General features: G+C 46.5%; 1 protein-coding gene across 10 annotated transcripts in view; it reads right to left on the bottom strand.

The window, feature by feature from the left end:
• Positions 1-21,883, bottom strand: part of sulf2b (sulfatase 2b) — a 181,541-nt gene that overhangs the window by 126,489 nt on the left and 33,169 nt on the right. For all 10 annotated transcript variants that reach the window (XM_090184522.1, XM_036988225.2, XM_090184526.1 and 7 more), the window contains one exon: positions 17,322-17,389. The gene's annotated coding sequence lies outside the window, so the exon portion shown is untranslated. The remainder of the gene's footprint in view (positions 1-17,321; positions 17,390-21,883) is intronic.

Below are 21,883 nucleotides of genomic sequence, written 5' to 3'. Positions count from 1 at the left end.
GCTATGGACAGGTCCCTCCCTCACTCCGAAAATGCGATCGTTCCCTCGGCGCTGTCTGTTCTCGAGGTCCTCAACCTTCGAAGTGAGCTTGACGACATCTGATGACAGCCGGGTTGACTTGCTCTTTCAGTGTCACCACTTTGTTGGAGTAAATATTTGATCCATCTTCCAGGCTATTCAGACGGGTGTCACGTCTCGCCAAGTCTTCGTTAACGGAGTCGATTTTTATGTTGACCTCGGTGGTGAGAATAGCAATTTGTGCGGATAGGTCAGTGGATAATGACTCCACCTTAGCCAGCACAGTCTGTTCAGATTTAATGTTAGCCGCCATTAGCATGGCTAGGTCGGGGGGGATCAGAGTCCGTGTCAGGTGAGCCCGAGGCTTCAGCAGAGGCCTGCTACTTTGTGGCCCGTGGCCGTTGTTGTCTCGACATTTTACGATTAAAATGCCAAAAATGTCAGGAAAAAAAGCCAGATTAAATTAGGTTTGATTCCAAATGAAATGTTACAATGTTAACATGGTGGGGGAGGTGTTGGTCAAGTATTAATAGTAAATTGTTCGCCCTGGATCTGAGCCCCGAGAAAACACATCTTCACATGTTGCTGCTCACCAGCACCCCCCCAGCCCATTTCTATTTTATTGTCACAATAAAAATCTATATTACATGTCCTAAGTTTCCTCTCTATGGGGTGAAAGGGTTTGATATTACGAGATGTTGGAGCAGGGGTAGTCGGTGTATGTGAGTGTGTGTAGAATGCTGAGTAAACCAGGTGTCACGAAAATAGTTTGAAATAGGGACAGTTCTCGTTATAGAAAGACAGTAAACAACATTTTGAATACAGCATCCTGTATTGGACATGACACACCCTGTGGCCATCAGTACCTCCACCCTCTACCCCACTGAAAAACATCCAGCTACACCCCTGGCATACAAACACACACGACCACCACCTGGGAGCTCAGGAAAGGACTCGTTCTTACTTCTCCAAATGTAAGAGATGGAGACCGGCACACTGTCAAAAAAGAGGAACTCTCCATCTTTCTCTTATACTACTTACTGTATCCTTATGACACAGTTTCCGTGCTGAAGGTGATGCCAGCGTGAGCTGGAGTGGTGGCGTCAGCGGCCCATCGTCCACACGCCTCCTCCCCTGATTAGAGGGTCAGAGCCGAGGATCAGGGGTCCGGAGAGAGCCTGAAGCCCCTCTAACACAACCCTTTCCAGATTATCTGATACGTGCTATCGGGGGACAGAGATAGTTGCTGACACTCCAAGGGGGCTGTTTCTGATGGCCACGACATTGGTAGAATGGAGACCCTGGGCGTCTGAACTACACGCGGACACAAGGGCAGGCACTTTATGGTTATGTTGGAAAGAGAGGGGGTTGGAGTGAGAGAAAGAGGGAGAGAAAGAAAAAAAGGGAGAAAAGCACATGAACTACAGCAAGCGAAGAAGGACAGAGGGGAGAGGTCAGAAGGGTTGGTATTACTCATCCTGGGGGACGGTGGAAGGCGATTGTCTCATGGACTGACAGTGTGTCTGTGATCAGCGACGTCTCCGAGGTATGTAGCATTTGCACACAGCATGATACTGAGCCACTACACGCTCCATTTAACTCCTGGCCCAGCCAATCCCTTCCCACCCAACAGAGCTATGAGCTCATCCATCATGCAGGCTCACCCAGCCCCCCCAGCCCTCTGGCCCCCCAGGCCAACCTTGAAACCAAACTAAGCACCAGATTAAAACAGAGCTCGCTACATCAAACAGCAAGGATTCATAAGAACACTTTTTTTTCCTAAAACAAGATTCTCTTTTTTGGTTTGAAATAAAAGCTGTTGCTATTTCTGTTTTTTTTTACGATGCGACAGCTGCATTCTGCCGTGCTTGGCTGCCACCTTGACAGCGCCATGTTGATGTAATACAGGTGGTGATTGGCCGGTGGTTCCAGCCATCCAATAAGAGGGCCAGGGCTGCATTGGGCCAACTCCACTCTCAAGGGGGAGGATGGGGGCTGAGTTAAACCAAGGCCAGGATTCAACGTTCCCTCAACAGTGAAAAGCACACGGACAACATCAGACCAAATCCAAAACTACATTAAGAAACAGGGCACATGGGAACACTTAGCTCATAACATCATGACTTACATCTCTCTCCTCCCTCACCCTCATCTGGTTCTTGGATGAGTCTCGCAGGCAGCTCAATTCATTTAGAACAAATGCATTTTTAGGAAATGGTGCAATATTCTGCTGAAAAAAGTATCAGCCAACCAAGGTGGCTTTCATAAAACACATGTTCAGTAAAAGGCTGGAAAGTCTGATATGGGGATTACTGTGGACTAAGCTCATTTTCCTACACATGCTCAGACTCAGTCACACTGTTTTATTAGGAATGAGGATTACCCTTTGGATTGGCCTCCTCGAGATCTACAGTGCTCCTTCCTACCTCCCTTTCTCTCCTCAACCATCTATCAGTCTTTTTACGTCTCTGTCCAACCCTCTTTCTCCTGTCCCATTCTCCTGAGAGGAAAGCTTCTCAAAACGATGGTCCCCAGGTGTACAATGCGGCACTCACTGGTTCTGTCAGAATGGCTATATAGTGTGACCTTGCACCACATTTATTATCAAGCAAACGAACACACGCACGCGCGCACGCACCCCTTCTCCATCCACTGCTGATGGCATATCTCAGGTGGACAGAGATGAAATGCCAGTCAAAATGTCAGCTTTACAGTAGATTTCCAGCACAAATTCTCTGCTGTGTAAGCAAAATAACTGAATAAAGTCACAGGCAACACACCACTGTACGAATACACATTGTACACAAGCTTGACAAAAAGCCACTCGTTGGCATATAAAACAGTGCGAGATGACCAACATGTGAAGCTACTTATTAGGGATTGATCCGCGCGAGCACGCACACACACACACACACACGCACACACTGAATGAGTGTGTCTCAGCTGTCATGGTGACGAAGAGCTCGGACACTTCAGGAGAGCTCTGGGAGCAGAGAGCTTTGGACCACGGGAGAAAAATGCTCAGGAGGAGAAAAACAAAAGGGATGAAATGATAGGAGAGAAACAATTTGATAACCTGAGTCCCTGAGTGAAACGCCTCTCGCTCTGATATGTCTACGACTAATGTTTGTGCTCTCTGGAAGCAAGGCCATCGCTTTTAAATAATACCGGCCCTATACAACACAGCCAAGATTATTGTTTCTGCTGACTGTTAGGCATGGTCCTAGCAGCCAACAGCAATATATATCTATTACTCCACTCAGCCACAAAACAAGCTTTTGATTTGGGCTGATAGCGACAGTATAATAGCTGGAGAAGACGACGGGCCTGTTGTGAAATATCTAGTGATAAAGAAAGAAAGCGACTTTGCATGGGTATTAGAGGGGAATGTGTTATTTATTACCCAGCGATGGACGGAAGGCAGTGAGAGAAGAGAAGAGCAGGTAATGAAAAACAGCATTTTCATCTGCTTCACACCCACTTTAAAACATATCAGACAGGTTCCACATTTAATATATATACAGAGAGAGAGAGAGAGAACGAGAGCGAGAGCGAGCGAGAGAGAGAGAGAGAGAGAGAGAGAGACCCAGAGTGAGAGAGAGAGAGAGACAGAGAGAGAAAGAGAAAGACAAACAGAGACAGAGACAGAGAGACAGACAGAATCATCTAGAATGTCATTGTGTGCTGTAGCGATGAGTAAGGGGCCTAGCCCGAACCATGAAAAACAGCCCCAGACCATTGTTCATCCTCCAACAAACGTTACTGTTGGCACTGTGCATTCAGGCAGCGTTTTCCTGACATCCGCCAAACCCAGATTCGTCCATCGGGCTGCCAGATGGTGAAGCGTCATTCATCACTCCAGAGAACGCGTTTCCACTGCTCCAGAGTCCAATGGCGGTGAGCTTTAAATCATTCCAGCCGACGTTTGGAATTGCGCATGGTGATCTTAGGCTTGTGTGTGGCTGCTCTGCCATGGAAACCCATTGATGAAGCTCCCAAAGAACAGTTATTGTGCTGATGTTGCTTCCAGAGGCCGTTTGGAACTCGGTAGTGAGTGTTGCAACCAAGGACAGACTATTTTTACTCACTACACGCTTCAGTACTCGGTGGTACCGTTCCGTGAGCTTGTGTGGCCTACCACTTTGCAGCTGAGCCGTTATTGCTCCGAGACATTTCCACTTCACAATAACAGCACCTATATTTGACAGGGGCAGCGCTAGCAGGGCAGAAATTTTACAAACTGACTTGTTGGAAAGGTGGCATCCTATGACGGTGCCACATTGAAAGTCACTGAGCTCTTCAGTAAGGCCAATCTACTGCCAATGTTTTGTCTATGGAGATTGCATGGCTGTGTGCTCGATGTTATACACCTGTCAGCAGTGGGTGGGGCTGAAATTGCCGAATCCACAAATTTGAAGTGGTGTCCACATACTTTTGTGTATATAGTGTATATCCCCTATTACAATTAAATGGTTATAAATACTTAAATACAAATACTTCTGCAGTGTCCTTCCTGAAGGTGAGTAGCTGCAGATTATATCTGCCAAGGATGGGGCATTGGGATGTTTTTTAATAGGAGGATGTGCAGCTATGTGGCTGTGGGAGGAGAGAAGGACCAGGAGGACCAGTTTCCTGCCAGGCTGAGACAGGGGAGTATGGCACGGCCACAGCCCCAGGGCAGTGAGGGGTACGGTGGGGTGGACAGACCCAGCTGAGGGCCCCTGAGTGTAATCAGCCACAATGGATTCTGGATTTAGAGTCATACACTGCTGTCCTCAATCAAAACCAGGCTTCAGATCCAAGGTAAAAATAGCCACAGGTCAGTGGAAGACAGAGGACGGAGCAGAGACATGGAAAAAGAAAAAGCAGGGGAAAGGAAAAAAAGAGAGGGAAGAGAGATAGAGAGAAACAAGGGCAGGTTTATTATGTTCTGCTGGTACAGTACTGTAGGAGAGTCCTGGGTTTTAGTGAGTGTGCCCGTGGGACTCAAAGGCATGTCTGTCTGTCTGTCTGTCTGTCTGTCTGTCTGTCTGTCTGTCCGTCCGTCCGTCTGTCCTTCAGGGACAGACTAGAGCAAGGGGCTGGCTGGGGGAAAGACAACACACACAGCATTTAATCAGTCAGCTCTTCCTGCAGGGCCCATTCTATTGAGACTCCAGAGAGAGGAGAGGAGGAGGAACACTGACTGGGAATAATCTTTGCTGTTTAATTACTAAAACAAACTCGGTTTTACCATGCATGGTAGTTAAACACACGTCTGAACAGACAGATGGCTCAATGACAAACATCATTAGTCAGATAATGGGCTGTCCTCTTGTCTTCACCGTTACAGATCACACAGTTTTATTGCAGTTTTGCAGAGTCGGCGCTGCCATCTACTCTACTGCATTTCCTTGTAAGGGTTCTGTGCTAGTGTCAGCGATATACAGAGCTACTCTCACGTCTCATCTCCTTGCCCGCTTGCTCTTTCTCCTCACCTGTCTTTCCACTCCTCTATTCGTTTCTACCTTCCTCTCATGTCCTTCTTTCCTCGTCTACAGGCATGACTCCTGGCGCCTCTGTCGCCCCACTGAAACCTCCCTTCTCTCTCTCTCTCTCCTCCCCTGAGGCTGCAGGCTACAGATGCCCCCACACCTCCATCACACCCCTCAGCCACAGAGCTAGTATCTCACATCTCTTCTCTGGCCCATTCAGTTGGTGAAAAGGGAGAGGGAACTTTCACTTCTCAGAAGGCACACACACCTCTACTGAGAGAAAGGGGGTAGAGAGAGCATACCTGTTAAATATATAATACATGACTCAGTTGGACCACAATAACACAATGGAAGGATCAAAATGAGACCACAAGTTTACTAACACTGCATGTTCCAACAGCAGGCAGTGTGTGTGTATGTGCGAATGTAAGTGTGTACATGCAGCTCTGTAATTGAGCCACGTGAGATCACAGGGATTGAGGTGACACTCTTTATTGTGCTTTAAGTGGCTCTATATACATCTCCATGTAAAAACTTAAACATTGGTCATTTTATATTGTGGTACGGGATTTTTATTGTGTGTTTTACTGAATTAAAACCCTCCTAGGCAGATAGTGAATATATTACTCATGGTCACTATCTCTCAATGGAAAGTTTGGGCTAGTCTGTAATGTGGGGCGACGCCAAATGGATCTGTGCAGTTCAACAGGTTCAGGGAAATGGAATCCATCAGACCAGCAGCACATCATGATGTCTGGAAACACTGTGATACATTCTGCAGGTGTAAATTAGTATGGACACCACCATGCTTTCCTCACTACCACGTATACGGCAAGTCAAGAGAATATCCTGCCATTGGAGCATAATAACCAGATGACAACAGAGAGAGGGAGGAAACAGACTATTATTCTACTGAGTCGGTCTGTTAGAGCTGTGGTGGCAGCCCTTTAATTAACTGTATGGAAGCAGCAACACGAAAAAGCAAGGAGAGGAAGAGAGGTCTTTAATGTTTCAGCCCGCTGTCTCGCACATGACGAGCTACAGCTATGGCGACACCTCACAGCACTCTCCATCTGGGAATAATGCATCACCACTCCGCTCCGGAGGCGAGGCGCCGGCTGCGGAAACGTCGCAGACTCTTGGGACAAATGGGAAACTGTGGAGTGTAATTGGATTGTAAGTGAGCGAGCAACTCCAATATCTATCTGCCAATTATCAGCGTCTTTTTCAGAGGCGACAGCCACATTTTTGGGGGACAGATTAAAAAGACTAGATCAGGAGAGTCTTATTCTCCAGGCCTATTCTTATGTGCCTTCCCAAAGTGAAGGGTTCCACTGACTGAATAAACCTCAGTTCATTTTTTATCACTAAAAAGCAGAGCAATTTTGGCTTTAATAGGATGTTTGTGATTGACAGGGGTTGAGGAGATAGGGAGACGTGAGTAGAGAACAGGAAAGGTTGAGAAACTTAGCAGGCTAAAAGTCACAGACTTAGTATATTGATGCAGGCTTGAGGAACCAATGCCAGTAATCACTGATGGTGTTTGTTCATGGCCAGCACTTGACTATATTATTTATGTCAGCATACACATTTGGAAAATGGTGTTTTGGGGCATGTATTTGAGTAAACAAAGTGTAAAAGGTTTTGCTAATAAATCCTTAGATTAGAGTCTTTTCTCAGCCCACAACTGTCTTCCAATACCCCCATAACTCTACTCGAAATTTTACAGAGTAGCGGACAGCCATAAAACACTGTATTTCACTCTACCACCCCTCCCCAACCCCCTATCCTCTTGTCCCATGTCAGATGCACAGTGCACTACGCTATCAGGTGTCTCAATGCTATCTGCTATCCTAATAACTGGAGCTAATGGACAGCCTCATTAAGATACACTTAAATTAACTACCTTCTATTGCATACGTTATCCACTCTCACTGTAGTGTCTTGATCCATCTGTGTCTCTCTCACTCCATCTCCATCTCTCTCGCAATTCCATTTCCCTCCTCCTGTCCTATCTCAGTAACGGTCAACTGTAACCTAAACAACCTGTCAACACACTCACTTTAGCATGCACCCATTGTCTCCATTCAGATGGGTGCGTTATGAAGCTCACAGAGGAGGTGGGGATGGGAGGCGTAAGGGTGATGAGTTGGGTAGGGGGAACGGAGGGGGTAGTTGGCTACAGTCGAGTCTGTCGTGCAACATCTCTCACTCGCGCTCCATTCTATAGCTTCCAGTTCAGTTGAGGAAGCACTAGAGAGATTCAACCACTATCCAGCAGCTTCACAGAATGAACTGTACCACAGTACAGGTAGTCTACCTCATCATCAGGTGGTTCAGCAGCTCCATACGCTCTTCTTGTTTCTCTCTAGCCTATATTTCCCCTATAAGTGCTTTAAGTGACTCTTGAGGATACGCCCCTTTTTTTCAATTTTCGCCTAAAATGACATACCCAAATCTAACTGCCTGTAGCTCAGGCCCTGAAACAGGGATATGCATATTCTTGGTACCGTTTGAAAGGAAACATTTTGAACTGTGGAAATGTGACAGGAATGTAGGAGACTATAACAGAATAGATGTGGTAAAAGATAATACAAAGAAAAAAACAACCATTCTTTTGTATTTTTTGTACCATCATCTTTGAAATGCAAGAGAAAGGCCATAATGGGTTTATGGCAGTGAGAGGTGTGTCTGCGTCTGCCGGGGGCATTGTGCTGTGCTGCACCTACAGAACCAGCTGCTACCCTTCAGAGCTGCAGAGAAACCACCTTCTCTCAGAGACTCAGACAGAGCACAACACACTACACTGGACCAACTACGAATCGCTCCACTGAGGATTCAGCAAAGGACGATTCTGACTGGAAACGTATACATAAACACAAAACTAATAAACAAGACACTTTAAAAGGTGTCCACACAAATGTGGTGAAAAAAATACTGTAGTACAATGTAAGCAACAAAGTACCTTACACCCAGTCAAGTGTGTTAGCTACAGGCATGGTGTGTCCCACGCATATTCCTGTAAATATACTTTGAGAGGAGATGAGAGGAGCTTCAGACGGTGCAGTTAAAGGATGCCCACCATTCCTGACCCATGTGGGAGTGGTAGGTAGCAGGTAGCAGCCATCCATACCTGTTGCCTCCACACAGACACATTCCAGGCATGCAGAGGGTTATATCTGTAGGTGTGTTTCTGTAGCTACGGTATATATTTGTGGGGAAATATATGTCCTGTGTAGGAGTGGTATCAGCCACCTGTACCTGGGGTTATTGCAGACATATCTTTATGTGTTTCTGTAGCTCTATTTGTGTGGGAATACAAGTGTGTTGTGCATGTTAACAGCAGTGGGGATCCTTCCATGTCACTGTGGACAACGGACTCAGTGACAATATGACAGGGGGGTTAAGAGAATAATGGAAGACTACGATGTGTGTGTGTGTGTCGCACATGCCTACGCACATGCAGGTGTACGTGCGTGCGTAAATGTCTGAGCAGCATGATTGTATGAGGGAATGTGTGTCCGTGTTGCTGGTGTGTGAGGTGTCAGCAGCGTTGCCGTGGGGATGGTCTCCGGGGTGATGGATGAGGTCCTGACTCTACGGCAGCCCCAGCGCTGTGCCACTACCATGACAAATGAAGCCACGGCTAATAAATCTGTACAGGTCCCTATAGTAACACAAACATCATGGCAGGAGGGGTCAGCCCTCCCCCACCGGCTCATTGAAATACACACAGCATAGCAGGACAGGGACACTCAAAATCTTTCTCCTCCCCTGGTAGTTGCACCAGCCCCATGTAATCAACCCTCTCCCCCCTCTCCCCTGTACTGCATCACTGCACCCCCTTTTCAGGCTGAGGCAGCAGTCCAGAGGACAGGGGAACATGGGTTGTCCTAGTTTGTCTGCCATATGCTGGGTGGACAGAGAGAGAACGCATCATAAATACACAAACCCACAGGTCAGTAGTTCATGGGCTATTGTTGAAGATCCATTGCCATTTATATTCTCAAACTGTAATAATATGATCCAGGTCCACTAAAAACGAGCCCTGGATCAATACATGTCTAAACATAACTGTATGGACACAGACTGAAACACACACACGACACATCTCAGTTATTGTTATAGGGGCAAACTTAGAAGACATGCCTCAGGGAGGGAGTTTCATTTATTTACTCATTTCCTCTACATTTACCAACCAAATAAATTAATGTTGGACTAGTGAGCAGTGAACAGGGAAATGTGAGACTCTGAGAGAACATTACATTATTTCTGAAGGAGCCTCAATGAGAAAAAAAAGAACCCGTTCAGACCCCATCTTCTACCACATAAAGACAATCTTATCCGACCCCTTCTTCTACCACATACAGACAACCTTATCAGACTCCATCTTCTACCACATAAAGACAACCTTATCAGACCCCATCTTCTACCACATAAAGACAACCTTATCAGACCCCATCTTCTACCACAGAAAGACAACCTTATCAGACCCCATCTTCTACCACATAAAGACAATCTTATCCGAACACATCTTCTACCACATAAAGACAACCTTGTCAGACCACATCTTCTACCACATAAAGACAAGCTTATCAGACCCCATCTTCTACCACATAAAGACAATCTTATCCGAACACATCTTCTACCACATAAAGACAACCTTATCAGACCCCATCTTCTACCACATAAAGACAACCTTGTCAGACCCCATCTTCTACAACATAAAGACAACCTTGTCAGAACCCATCCTCTAGTTACAACATAAGATGACCCTGTCAGACCCCATCCTCTACCACATAAAGACAACCTTGTCAGACCCCATCCTCTAGTTATCACAGAAAGACAACCCTGTCAGACCCCATCTTCTACCACATAAAGACAACCCTATCAGACTCCTTTGTCTACCATATAAAGACAACTCTGTCAGACCCCATCCTTAGTTACAACATAAGACGACCACATCAGACCCCATTGTCTACCACATAAATACAACTCTGTCAGACCCCATCCTCTAGACACCACATAAAGACAACTCTGTCAGACCCCATCCTTAGTTACAACATAAGACAACCCTATAAGACCCCATCAACTAGTTATCACATAAAGATGACCCCGTCAGACTCCATCCTTAGTTACAACATAAAGACAACCCTATCAGACCCCATCAACTAGTTATCACATAAAGATAACCCTATCAGACCCCATCAACTAGTTACCACATAAAGACAACCCTGTCAGACCCCATCAACTAGTTACCACATAAAGACAACCCTGTCAGACCCCATCAACTAGTTACCACATAAAGACAACCCTGTCAGACCCCATCAACTAGTTACCACATAAAGACAACCCTGTCAGACCCCATCAACTAGTTACCACATAAAGATAACCCTGTCAGACCCCATCAACTAGTTATCACATAAAGACAACCCTGTCTGATCCCTTCCACTAGTTATCACATAAAGATAACCCTGTCAGACCCCATCCACTAGTTACCACATAAAGACAACCCTGTCAGACCCCATCAACTAGTTACCACATAAAGACAACCCTGTCAGACCCCATCAACTAGTTACCACATAAAGATAACCCTGTCAGACCCCATCCACTAGTTATCACATAAAGATAACCCTGTCAGACCCCATCCACTAGTTACCACATAAAGACAACCCTGTCAGACCCCATCCACTAGTTATCACATAAAGATAACCCTGTCAGACCCCATCCTCTAGTTATCACATAAAGATAACCCTGTCAGACCCCATCAACTAGTTATCACATAAATATAACCCTGTCAGACCCCATCAACTAGTTACCACATAAAGACAACCCTGTCAGACCCCATCCACTAGTTATCACATAAAGACAACCCTGTCAGACCCCATCCTTAGTTATCACATAAAGATAACCCTGTCAGACCCCATCAACTAGTTATCACATAAAGATAACCCTGTCAGACCCCATCCACTAGTTACCACATAAAGACAACCCTGTCAGACCCCATCCACTAGTTATCACATAAAGATAACCCTGTCAGACCCCATCCTCTAGTTATCACATAAAGATAACCCTGTCAGACCCCATCAACTAGTTATCACATAAATATAACCCTGTCAGACCCCATCAACTAGTTACCACATAAAGACAACCCTGTCAGACCCCATCCACTAGTTATCACATAAAGACAACCCTGTCAGACCCCATCCTTAGTTATCACATAAAGATAACCCTGTCAGACCCCATCAACTAGTTACCACATAAAGATAACCCTGTCAGACCCCATCAACTAGTTATCACATAAAGACAACCCTGTCTGATCCCTTCCACTAGTTATCACATAAAGATAACCCTGTCAGACCCCATCCACTAGTTACCACATAAAGACAACCCTGTCAGACCCCATCAACTAGTTACCACATAAAGACAACCCTGTCAGACCCCATCAACTAGTTACCACATAAAGATAACCCTGTCAGACCCCATCCACTAGTTATCACATAAAGATAACCCTGTCAGACCCCATCCACTAGTTACCACATAAAGACAACCCTGTCAGACCCCATCCACTAGTTATCACATAAAGATAACCCTGTCAGACCCCATCCTCTAGTTATCACATAAAGATAACCCTGTCAGACCCCATCAACTAGTTATCACATAAATATAACCCTGTCAGACCCCATCAACTAGTTACCACATAAAGACAACCCTGTCAGACCCCATCCACTAGTTATCACATAAAGACAACCCTGTCAGACCCCATCCTTAGTTATCACATAAAGAGAACCCTGTCAGACCCCATCCTTAGTTATCACATAAACACAACCCTGTCAGACCCCATCCTTAGTTATCACATAAAGATAACCCTGTCAGACCCCATCCACTAGTTATCACATAAAGATAACCCTGTCAGACCCCATCAACTAGTTACCACATAAAGACAACCCTGTCAGACCCCATCAACTAGTTACCACATAAAGACAACCCTATCAGACCCCATCAACTAGTTACAACATAAAGACAACCCTGTCAGACCCCATCAACTAGTTACCACATAAAGACAACCCTGTCTGATCCCTTCCACTAGTTACCACATAAAGATAACCCTGTCAGACCCCATCCACTAGTTACTACATAAACACAACCCTGTCAGACCCCATCCTGTACTTACCACATAAAGAGAACCCTATCTGACCCCATCCACTATTTACCACATAAAGACAACCCTGTCAGACCCCATCCTCTACTTACCACATAAAGAGAACCCTATCTGACCCCATCCACTATTTACCACATAAAGACAACCCTGTCAGACCCCATCCTCTACTTACCACATAAAGAGAACCCTATCTGACCCCATCCACTAGTTACCACATAAAGACAACCCTGGCAGACCCCATCAACTAGTTATCACATAAAGATAACCCTGTCAGACCCCATCCACTAGTTATCACATAAAGATAACCCTGTCAGACCCCATCAACTAGTTATCACATAAAGATAACCCTGTCAGACCCCATCAACTAGTTACCACATAAAGACAACCCTGTCAGACCCCATCCACTAGTTATCACATAAAGACAACCCTGTCAGACCCCATCCTTAGTTATCACATAAAGATAACCCTGTCAGACCCCCTGTCAGACCCCATCCACTAGTTATCACATAAAGATAACCCTGTCAGACCCCATCCACTAGTTATCACATAAAGATAACCCTGTCAGACCCCATCAACTAGTTATCACATAAAGATAACCCTGTCAGACCCCATCAACTAGTTACCACATAAAGACAACCCTTTCAGACCCCATCCACTACTTACCACATAAAGAGAACCCTATCTGACCCCATCCACTAGTTACCACATAAAGACAACCCTGGCAGACCCCAACTCTACAGTTGGCACTATGCATTGGGGCAGGTAGCGTTCTCCTGGCATCCGCCAATCCTAGGTTCGTACGTCGGACTGCCAGTTGTTGAAGCGTGATTCATCACTCCAGAGAATGCGTTTCTACTGTCCAATGGCGGCAAGCTTTACACCACTCCAGCCAACCTGTAGCATTGTGCATGGTGATCTTAGGCTTGCATGCGGCTGCTCGGCCATGGAAACCCATTTCATAAAGCTCCCAAAGAACCGCTATTGCGTTGACGTTGCTTCCAGCAGCAGTTTGGAACTCGGTAGTGTGTGTTGCAACTGAGGACAGATGATTTCTACGCACTACGCCCTTCAGCACTCAACGGTCCCGTTCTGTTTGTGTGGCCTACCAACTCGCGGGTGAACCGTTGTTAGTCCTAGACGTTTACGCTTCACAATAACAGCACTTACAGTTGACAAGGGTAGCTCTAGCAGGGCGGTGGCATCCTATGACGGTGTCAGGTTGAAAGTCACTAATCTCTTCAGTCAAGCCATTCTACTGCCAATGTTAGTCTATGGAGATTGCATGGCTATGGCAATTCTATACACCTGTCAGCAACGAGTGTGGCTGAAATAGCTGAATCCACTTATTTGAAAGCTGTAAATTCATTTATTGCCACCGGGGCCCGCCGGTGTAACTGTTAACCTGCTTTCTGACTGAACACTGTACTGCATGATTGTAGCAGGTTTACTAACGTGTTAGTTTTAGTAGTTCTAGTTGACTATGACGTTATTATATGAAGGTAAGGCTCGGAAAGGTTTTTTCGCCTGGTCACAGAGAGCTGATGTGAGTCCACAGGCGAAGAGAACAGGTGACAGGAGGAGAGCTCGTAGATAGTTGGGAGAAGGAATTACGTGCAGCTGTTGGACTAATGATGACATCCTAGATCAGTTAGATGCAGGCAACAGAGTGCAAGGCGGTATAGAATCTGTCACTATCTGTCACCTTGATTACTCAATTCGCTCTACCTCTGCACCTACGTCGTAAACTTTTGTTCACAGGCTTGGTTGTAGCAACCTCATGATGGGTACAGGGAAAACTCAAGTATCATGTAGTAGCCTAAACCTATTGACGTTACGTTGAGCTGGGTGAATGGAATATGAATGACAGTCAAATACATTTTATTTGTCACATGCGCCAAATACAACCTTAACGGGAAATGCTTATTTACAAGCCCTTAACTAACAATGCAGTTAAGAAATGTAAGAGTTAAGAAAATATTTACTAAATAAAGTAAGTAACAAGTAAGTAACAATAAAATACAATAAATTAACAATATCGAGGTCAATGTTAATAGTCTGGGTAGCCATTTGATTAGCTGTTCTGCAGTCTTATGGCTTAGGTGTAGAAGCTGTTAAGAAGCCTTTTGGTCTCAGACTTGGAGCTCCGGTACCACTTGCAGTGAAGTTGCAGAGAGAACAGTTTATGACTAGGGTGGCTGGAGTCTTTGCCAATTTTTAGGGCCTTCCTCTGACACTGCCTGGTATAGAGGTCCTAGATGGAAGGAAGCTTGGCCCCGGTGATGTACTGAGTCGTACGCACTACCTTCTGTAGAGCCTTGCCATCGGAGGCTGAGCAGTTGCCATACCAGGAAGTGATGCAACGATGGTGCAGCTGTAGATCTTTTTGAGGATCTGAGGACCCATCCCTGCCAAATCTTTTCAGTCTTCTGACGGGTGAATAGACATTGTCATGCCTCTTCACGACTGTCTTGGAGTGTTTGGACCATGATAGCTTGTTGGTGATGTGGACCCCCCGGAACTTGAAGCTCTCAACCTGCTCCACTATCCGGCATGCTGTAATAGATATAAGGCCATGCTCATAAAAAAAAGAATCATCCTCCCTCATCTTAAATGGCAACGGCCGCCACTGGTACTGAGGGAACGATAAAATATTCCATAGTTGTTTTATGTCAATTTGACATCCACGGTAAGTGTCAAAATGAATAATTATGGGTTTCTGCAGCTCCGACACAAAAGTGCTGCACTATTGCTGAGCTAACAAACCCCTACAATATGGAATTGAAAAGATTTATCATGTTACCAGTGGAATGCTGCAATATGATGCAGAGCACTGATACTGTAATTCCCGAGCCTAAAAAAACAATTGCATCTGCCTGAGCAGGTTAGTGAGCGTAGCTCTCACAGAACGGGTGTGACCTGCCTGGAGAGCAACTGCCTACATACCGAACGTCCCTATGGGACAAGCTATGTGGAAATTGTTTCTCTAGTCGACAGAAAGCAAAAACAAACAGAGGGGAAAAGCTAATGATGTATCAGATCTTGGATGGGATGAGACGTTCCATTTGTGTAACCTGCTGAGTGAGCCTGATTTGTGGAGAAACTTTCCAGCTCTCTTATTGGCCAACACTAGGTAACGCAACAGAAGACAAAACAATGGGAGGGATTGTGTGACTTTAATAATCTGGCCATCACTTGTTCTTTCCTGTTTATACATCTCTTTCTCTCTCTTTCTCTGTCTCCCATGAAATCAAATCAAGTTTTATGTGTCACACGCATCGTAAACAACAGGTGTAGACTAACAGTGAAATGCTGACTTATGGGTCCAACAATGCAGAGTTAAAGATAAATAAATACACAGTGAATAACAATAACAAGTTAAAATACCACGGCTATATACAGGGAGTACCAGTACCGGGAAAAACATACACACAAACACACACACACACACACGTTAGCTTCCCTCTTACGGACGGTACTGAATATTCAAGACCGCAGCTGGAAAGTTTGGCATGTGGGCAGCATTTTTCATTTACGGTTTGATATGAACCTTTAGAGACACTGGCCATTTTTGTAGATCAAGCCAATGTCCTTTTGACAAGGCATGCGGTTTTAATCAGAAGATCTGTCTCATAGACCAGATTGGCACTAAGCACTTTGGCCACATGAAAAAAAACCTATTCAACACAGGGGATTAAGCATGCGTCCCTGAGGGGCCCCTGTGTTTAGAATCAGCGTGGCAGATGTGTTGTTGCCTACCCTTACCACCTGGGGGTGGCCCGTCAGTTTTGCGCGCACCCTCAAAACTTGAGTCATCTTCAGCATTGTGATGTGTGACAAAACTGCACATTTTAGAGTGGCCTTTTATTGTCCCCAGCACAAGGTGCACCTGTGTAACGATCATACCGTTGAATCAGCTTCTTGATATGCCACACCTGTCAGGTAGATGGCAAATGAGAGATGCTCACTAACAGGGATGTGAACAAATCTGTGCACAACATTTTTGAGAAATAAGCTTTTTGTGCATATGAAACATTTCTGGGATCTTTTATTTCAGCTCATGAAACATGGGACCAACACTTCACATGTTGCGTTTATATTTTTGTTCAGTATAGATATTTTGTCCAAATCGTGCACATTGTCTGAGACCATACTCCATCATTAATCAGAAATGTGAGACTGCTGTTCTTACCCCTCAGCGGGTCCAGCTGTGCCACGCAGGGATGTCGTCATGGGAGGGGGCGGAGGGCACACCCACAACACCCTAGATCCCACACCGACCATCAACCCCACGTCCCATTTTCACCCCTTTCATTCTTTACTCCTCCATCGCTCTTCCCCCTTTTCTCTCTCTCTCTGTCACTTCTGACAGGCTCGCCCCAAAGCCAACCCCACCCCCAATGCTGACTCGGAGCACTGCCGTCGTCCGTCCATCCCCCTGACAAATTACTCTATTCTGTGTTGTGTGAGAGCGCAGAGTTGGCGAGGGCTCTCTGCAGCCACCACTGACACTGTCAGAGGGATTCAGCCTAGCTAGCAGGGGTGTTAAGACAGACAGAGACAGAGGGGCAGAGACACCCCCTCCTCTCATCAAGACCCCCCCCTCACAGCAGCAACACCCCCGTCCCTCATTGTCTGTTCCTCGTCAGGACGCTACCCCCGTCACTCACCTGTCAATGGAAGGTTGTCTTCTCTGGGGATGTGGGAGTCTCTTTATGTTTGGAGAAGCGGCTGGGCTCTGTGAAAACAAGCACAAACAGAGCAGGGGTCATCTCACGGTGAAGGCCAACACAAAAGCAGAAGTCAGAACTAAAGCGCCTCTTTCTTTCCATCCTGTATACCCACCCCTCCTTCCCTCCCTTTCTCCTTCCTCGCCCAGGCTGCCAGTGATTTATTTCACCTACAGCTTGAGTCCCCTCTGCTTTGAAACAAGATGGTGAGAGAAAGAGAGAGAGGGAGATGGAGGGAGAGGCGCATTTACAATTTGCAATCAAAAGACTTCAATGTTCGCCTGTCTCTCTCTGCCCGTCCCTCGCCCCCCTCTCCGTCCCTCGCTTTTGCTCTTTTTCGCTTTTTGTCAGACTCCAGGTCTGAGTGGAATACTGATGTCAGGGTTTGAGAGCTGCAATTGAACAAAAAAAAATGACTTTCTGCCCTCTGTTTTTCATGCTGCACTTTGTGCTGCCAATTCCCACTGCTGAAATAAAACTGAGCGGGGGGCTTAGGGGGCGGCGAACACAACCCTGCGACAAATAGCCTACGTTTCTGGACCTTTATAGGGCCTGGCTGCAGAGAGGAGGAGCAGGAGGAGGGGGGGGGGGAGCAGGGGGAAGAGGAAGAGAGGCTGGAGAGATGACAAGTTCATTCAGACAACCCGGGAAAAACAGAAACAATTACAGCTCTGAGATGGAGGCTGCAGCGGCTTAGGGAGATCGCAGAGCACAGACTTAATGTCACTTAGCTAGAAAGCTAATGACAGTGTGGGAACAGCTACAGCCCAGGAATAGAGAGAGGAAAGAGACAGAGAGAGAAATGTTTCCATCTCCCATCAGATGGAAATGCCACTCCGCCAATCACCCTGATTAAGTAATACATATTCAACAGCCTTCCAGTCTGCCTGTGAGCTACCTTCCCTGTGACCTACCTTCCCTGTGAGCTGCCTTCCCTGTGACCTGCCTTCCCTGTGAGCTGCCTTCCCTGTGAACTGCCTGCCTGCGAGCTACCTGCCTGCCTGCCCGCCTGTGAGTTGCCTGCCTGCTAGGACACTGGCTGGGTGCATGAGGAGAGGAGGAGAGCAGCGCAGATGGAGGTTCTGCTGGAAAGTGCTCTGATTACTGATCTGATCTAGGTACAGTGTGGCTGCCTGGCCACTGCCATGGGCTGGGAGGGGAGAAACATTGAGCTGACATTGACAGATATACCACTGTGAGATCACTGTGGTTCACAGTCCCTGATCACTGATCAGCCCTGAACAGGCAGCATCAGGGGAGGAAGACAGTCAAACACCCACCGCTGATTCAACCACAGCCCATCAAGCAAAACACAGACACCACCCTGTAGGTGCAACATTAAAAGAGTGCCATCTGTGGGGCGAGACGGTGAGTGTGTGTGTGGCGCACTACACCCCCCCTGTTCTCTCTGTGTGAATACACTTGTTTTCTCTCCTTCTCTCGCCCAGCTCTTCTCTCCCTCTTTCTCGCCATTTCTCTATCCTCAATGGCCTGAGATGGCTTTGTTTCTTCCCACAGCTTTTCCCCCTCCTTCTGTGACAGCAGTCAGCACTCAACACCTTAACCACAGAGCTACAGTACAGTGGTACCCTCATCCTGCCTGCCAGGGGAGAGAGAAAGGGATGTGGGGGGGTGGGAGGGAAAACGACACGCTACAAGACAAGTTACATGGCAGGAACACAACACACAGCAGAGTTCTCCAATAATGGACTGACACTGGTGCTTTCTCTCCCGTCCCGTAGCCTATACACCCCATTCACAGTTACATGCCCTATTCAATAAAGGAGTGAATTCATCTGTATAGCTCAAGGACACTCCCTTCACACCGCCTGTCCTTGAGAACATCATTTGAGAGGAGAGTGCACACACAAAATCTTCCAAAACGCACACACGCACGCACGCACGCACACACACGCACACACACACACACACACACACACACACACACACCCACACCACTGTGGCGTGTACACATATAGGGGGCTCACAAAACCAGACACAGACTCCGTATACACCACCTTGATAGGGGGGGGGGGGGGGGGGTACCTCGCCTCGTCGTGTCCCTCCTACCCCCCCAGACCAATGATGTGGTCCTCAGTGCGGAGTCCGGGGACAGGATGTGTATTGTGTAGTGTAGGGCTGGGAATTGCCAGGGACTTCACAATACAATACTATCATGATACCTTGGTGCCGATACGATATGTATTGCGATTCTATACTGTAATTCAATTGTGATTTGATGTTCCAAACAGATTGCTCACCAAATGTCTGCATCAGAGGGACTAGAGAGAGAAAAGGACTTTTGATCAGTCATGCAAATGAAAGTGCTTCCCACTTAACTTCTTGGTGACAAGGGGCAGTATTTTCACGTCCGGATGAAATGCATGCCCAAATTCACCTGCCTGCTACTCATCCCCAGAAGATAAGATATGCATATTATGAGTAGATTTGGATAGAAAACACTCTGAAGTTTCTAAAACTTTTTGAATCATGTCTGTGAGTATAACAGAACTTATTTAGCAGGCGAAACCCCGACGACAAACCATTACGATTTTTTGAGGCTTTTCAATGGGTTTTCATTGGGAATCTTCTCTGCTCTCTCTCTGCTCACTGAGCAAGAGCAGAGTTCTAGGCTCCATCCCAAATAGCACCCTTTTCCTTATACAGTGCACTACTGTTGACCAGGGCCCTGTCATTACAGGCCCCTCCACCACCAGGCTGATTTATATCTACATTCACATTACATCTGAGGCTCTTTTTATCACTGAGCCCAGCACCGCAGCCAGCTCCTGGGTCACATAACTAAACATGATGACCGATTCATGTCTCCACAGTCCACCCCCCACAATGAATACAATGTTTATAACAGCGGCTAATTAGTACTGAGGAATAGAGATATACAGGCACATATCGGGCTGAAAGTGTGACTTGATCTGCAAATAAAAGAGTAGAAATATAGATATTTAGCCACAGTTGTTTCTCCTAGTAGTCTTCTCCCTTGAGGCCATGTCATTTTTAATGTCACTCAGGCCACCGATGGACCCGTTCAACTCTACGCTTTCCAGAAGAGCCTCTTTCCTCCACCGTCGGACACTCCAAGTGACAGCGTGTCATGGCGTTAATTGTGCCGTGGGTTTCGGGGATGAGAGCTGACAGGAGTGTCCGTGGTGCTCGTCCGCTGGATACTCTGACCCGGCACGCACAGAGAGATGTTTCCTCTCGCTGTTCACTGGTGGAGCTCCCGCTGCAGGAGGAACTGACTCTGAGACCAGGCCCGCAGGGTGCTGAATAATTCAGATGCTTTCAGAGGAGGGTAAGATGAGCTGATGGTGCTCCAGTGAGCGGGACCCTTCCGGTCTAGCGCCGTTTAGACTAAACTCACGCAGCGAGACGAGACCCACGGCCCTAACTCAACGGTAGTTGTGTGTCTCCAGGAGAGGTGAGGGAGGGGGCAATGGCTTTCTGTCTGTGTACCGTGCTGTGTCTAATATATAAAAACCATTAGGCCTTGTGTCTGCTTTTCACGTATATCCACATCAACTACAACAGGGAGCCATTTGTTGTGACAAACACAGGCAGTATATTGGAAAAATATGGAAATATGTGTCTTGGATTGATAAGACAGTGAAATGCATCTGTTTTAGGGAGCGGAAAAAGCCGCTAAGGGCTCAATTAATGTGCCAGTGTGCCACTGTTTCCCTGTGTTACTTAGCACCCTGCAACCTGCAATTCACACAGACAGCAAACAACAACAGTCAAATCAGCCAGGGGCGATTAAACAGTCTCCATCCAAGGCCATAAAACACAGAGAAAGAGAGAGAGAGAGACAGAGGGTGTGTGTGTGTGTGTGTGTGTGTGTGTGTGTGTGTGTGTGTGTGTGTGTGTGTGTGTGTGTGTGTGTGTGTGTGTGTGTGTGTGTGTGTGTGTGTGTGTGTGTGAGAGAGAGAGAGGAAGGAGGGAGGGAGAGGAAGGAGAGAGAGAGAGAGAGAGAGAGAGAGAGAGCGAGAGAGTGTGCATGGGCACTCTCTTACCCTACGACTCAATTGAGCAAAAACATGCCGGCCGCGATAAACCCAGGCTGTTATAGCAGACATAAATGTACACTAAAACAGCTATGTGCATTAGACCTCGTTGTTGTTGTTGTACACTATTTCCATTCTACAGACACGTCTGTTCTCTCTAAAACTGGCCTCCTCCAGGACCCAGAAGAGGATTCTCTCTCTCTCTCTCTCTCTTTCTCTCTCTCTGTCATATAACATGTACTCGTACAGATACACATTTGGCTCGTGGTTGGTATAAATATAGGTGGAGAAAAAACCTCTGAAGAGCTTTTATCCTCTGTTCCTCTAAAAACACCCTTCAGAGTAGATAAGAGCCTCACCACGGCTGACAATTACCCTTCCACTGGGGCCAAGGACAGCTCGCCTCGCCAAGAGAGAGAGAGTAGGTTCCCTTTCAAAAACCACAAATGCAATCCAATCGTTATATTTTCCGGTTACTGA

Source organism: Oncorhynchus mykiss, chromosome 9 (assembly GCF_057628025.1).
Source record: "Oncorhynchus mykiss isolate SJ-2025 chromosome 9, ASM5762802v1, whole genome shotgun sequence".
NCBI classification, from domain to species: Eukaryota; Metazoa; Chordata; class Actinopteri; order Salmoniformes; family Salmonidae; genus Oncorhynchus; species Oncorhynchus mykiss.
This window is presented reverse-complemented; position numbering and strand designations above follow the sequence as displayed.